This window comes from Procambarus clarkii, chromosome 27 (assembly GCF_040958095.1).
Source record: "Procambarus clarkii isolate CNS0578487 chromosome 27, FALCON_Pclarkii_2.0, whole genome shotgun sequence".
Taxonomy (NCBI): Eukaryota; Metazoa; Arthropoda; class Malacostraca; order Decapoda; family Cambaridae; genus Procambarus; species Procambarus clarkii.
The window spans coordinates 33,968,453-33,972,340 of record NC_091176.1 but is presented as its reverse complement, the minus strand read 5'-3'; positions in this window follow the sequence as shown (position 1 = coordinate 33,972,340).

The window sequence follows — 3,888 nt, the reverse complement described above, 5'->3', positions numbered from 1 at the left end:
CCCACCCTGCTCTGCCCTTCTGACAAATCCTATCACGGCACAACTAGGAACAGGGTCAAGCATGACAGCCAGAGGCAACAGGGGAACAGGGAAAAGTTCAGGTGATGAAATGAAGGAAATGTTCGTCCAGTTTCTGGAGGACATCAGGAGTGAGATGCAGGAAATGATTAAGGAAATGAAGAATGAAATAAGCAACCTAAAAAGAGAGCTGACAGCAGCAAAGGAGGAGATTAGAGCCCTCAGAGAGAACAGTATCGATGCTGAGACTCAGATAACCACCCAGGGAGAAGGTGGTAATAGTATTTTGGAGGAGAATGCCACAATAAAAGCAACATTTGCGAAAATGCTAATAAACAACAACTCTGAAGTAATGTCTGCAGTAAGAGAGGTAGCCATGAAAGCAGCCACCTCACAGGAAACGGCACGCTTCACTAGCCAGCTGCTGGAAAGGAAAAGAGCAGTGGTAGCTGTGGATATTAAAGAGCAGGAAGGCGCTAACAGGAAAGAGTGGAATGATAAGGACAGAGCGGCAGTGAATGAAATACTGAAGGCACTAGACATAGAAGGGGCTGAGCATTGAGAAGGTTTTCAGGCTAGGTTGGTACAACAAAGACCGAGACCATGTGTAAAAGATAGTGTATGCAAACGAGAACACAAAGAACACGATTCTAACAAAGAAAAGCCACCTGCAATATGTAGGAGAATTCAAAAAAGTATTCCTCCAGAGAGACATGAGGGAGGAGAGGGCCATGGCGGCAGAAGCAAGGAAGAAGCACAGGATGAGAGGGGAAAACCAGGAAACCACAGCTCCCAACACATCACCCCCCAGAGGCGAAGGGGAACCCACAACCAGCTACCCAGTAACACCAGCGGGGAGGGAAACCCCACCACCCTCCTCTGCATAGAAAACCCTCCTTTCCTTCCTGTCCACCCGCCCCTTTCACCCCATACCCTCCCTGTCCCTTCCCCTTCACTTAACCCCCCACCCCTCATCCCAGTATCATCTGCAATCCTGGTATCCACCTCACAAATCCTCACACCCATGGCACAGCTTCCTCCACCAGCAGAACACTCACCAAGGAGGAGATTTGAGAAGGGACAGAAGAAAGTGAGCCTCAAAGCAATGTACACTAACATACATGGAATTACAAATAAAGCAATTGAACTTGGAGAATGGGTACTAGAGGAAAACCCAGACATAATAGCTCTCACAGAAACAATGCTGACGAAAAAATAACAAATGCAGTGTTCCCACAGGACTATTATGTTATGAGCAAAGAGAGAGAAGGAAGAGGTGGTGGTGGTGTAGCCCTGCTGGTAAGAAAAGGCTGGGATTTTGTGGAGTTGGTTGTTCAGGGATGTGAAGGTTTCAGTGACTACATAATAGGAACAATAACAACTGGAGGGCAAAAAATTATAGTCGTAGTCATATATAATCCACCACCAAATGACAGAAGACCCAGACAAGAATATGATAGAAACAATATAGCCACCATTAACATAATAGAGAGAGCAGCTTCTGTTGCTGGCAGGAATGGATCTGGACTACTAATCATGAGACTTCAACCATGGGAAGATAGATTGGGAGAAAAGAGACCCGCATGGAGGACCAGAAACGTGGAGGGCTAAGCTGCTGGACGTGGCAACAAGAGACTTTCTAAGGCAGCACATTAAGGATACAACAAGAATGAGAGAAGATGAACCAGCAATGCTTGATCTGATATTTACCCTAAATGAGTGGGATATAAGGGAAGTCAAGATGGAAGCACTCTTGGCAATGAGTGATCACAGCATATTGAACTTTTAGTACCTGGTAGAGCTAGGAATTATCCCCCCCCCCCCGAAAAAGAACTAGGAAACAAAAGGCTAGCATACTGAAAGGGAAATTATGAGATGAGAAGCTTCCTAACGGAAGTACCTCGGGACACAAAAATCATAGCTAAGTCGGTACAAGATATGATGGACTATGTCACCCAAAAGTGTCAGGAGACAGTAAGCAGATACATCCGGGCACAAAAGAAAAAATCCGAGAAGCAAAAGAAGAATTCATGGCTATTTAAGCTGACAGGCTATTTAACACAAGGGGCACATGCACAAAGGGGCACAGGTGGAAACTGAGTGCCCAAATGAGTCACAGAGATATTAGAAAGAACTTTTTTAGTGTCAGAGTGGTTGACAAATTTAATGCATTAGGAAGTAATGTAATGGAGGCTGACTCCATACACAGTTTCAAGTGTAGATATGATAGAGCCCAATAGGCTCAGGAACCTGTACACCAGTTGATTGACGGTTGAGCAGCAGGACCAAAGAGCCAGAGCTCAACCCCCGCAAGAACAATTAGGTGAGTACACACACACACATACATTACCCCCCTCTTACCCCCCAGCTGACCTGATCTGACCTGGTCGCAATCTCCACCCCCCCCCCCCCACCCCCAGTCCCCCGCATCCCCCAGACACACACTCTCCCACTCTCTCCCTCTCTCTCTCTCTCTCTCTCTCTCTCTCTCTCTCTCTCTCTCTCTCTCTTTCTCTCTCTCTCTCTCTCTTTCTCTCTCTCTCTCTCTCTCTCTCTCTCTCTCTCTCTCTCTCTCTCTCTCTCTCTCTCTCTCTCTCTCCCTCCCCCATTCCGCTTTACCCTCCTGACAAATCCTATCGCGGCACAACTATAGGAAGAGGGGCAAGCTTGACAGCCAGAGGTACCAGGGGAACAGGGAAAAGTCAAGGTGACGAAATGAAAGAAATGTTTGCCCAGTTTCTGAAGGACATCAAGAGTGAGATGCAAGAAATGATGCAGGAAATGAAGAACAAAATAAGCAGCCTGAAAAGAGAGCTGACAGCAGCAAAGGTGGAGATTAGAGCCCTCAATGAGAACGGTATCGAGGCTAAGACTCAGAAAATCATCCATGATGAAGGTTGTAATAGTATTTTACAAGAGAACGCCACAATAAAAGCAACATTTGCAGAAATAATAAAAAAAATAACTTCTGAAGTAATGTCTGCAGTGATGGAGGTGGCCATGAGAGCAGCCACCTCACAGGAAGCAGCATGCTCCACTAGCCAGCTGCTGGAAAGGAAAAGATCAGTGGTTGCTGTGGATATTAAAGAGCAGGAAGGCTCCAATAGGACAGAGTGGAATGACAAGGACAAAGCGGCATTGAATGAAATACTGAATGCACTAGACATGGAAGGGGCTGAGCATAGCATTGAGAAGGTTTTCAGGCTAGGCTGGTACAACAAAGACCGAGACCGAGTGATAAAGACAGTGTTTGCAAACGAGAACACAAAGGAGAACATTCTATCAAGGAAGAGCTACCGGAAAAATGTGGGAGAATTCAAAAATGTATTCCTCCAGAGACATGTGACGAGGGAGGAGAGAGCCATAGCAGCAGAAGCAATGAAGAGGAACAGGGCGAGAGGGGAAAACCAGGAAGTCACAGCTCCCAACACAACACCCCCAGGTGCGAGGGGGGAACCCACAACCAGCTACCCAGTAACACCAGCAAAGAAGAAAACCCCAGCACCCTCCTCGGCATAGAAAACCGCCTACCCCAAACCCTCCCTGTCCCCACTCAAATGTTCAGCCAAATCTCCCTCCCCCCCACACGCATTCCCCTCCCTTCTACCCCTCCCCTCCTCCCCACAAGTCCCCCCTCCCCCTTTTCCTTTCTGTCCTCCCTCCCCTTTCACCCCATACCCTCCCTGTCCGTCCCCTTTCACCCCATACCCTCCCTATCCCTCCCCCCTTCATTGGATCCCCCGCCCCACATCCCAGTATCCTTTAAGACCCTGTTATCCACCTTACAGATACTCACACCCATGGAACAGCTTCCTCCACTGGCAGAACACTCACCAAGAAGGCGATTTAAGAAGGGACAGAAGAAATGGA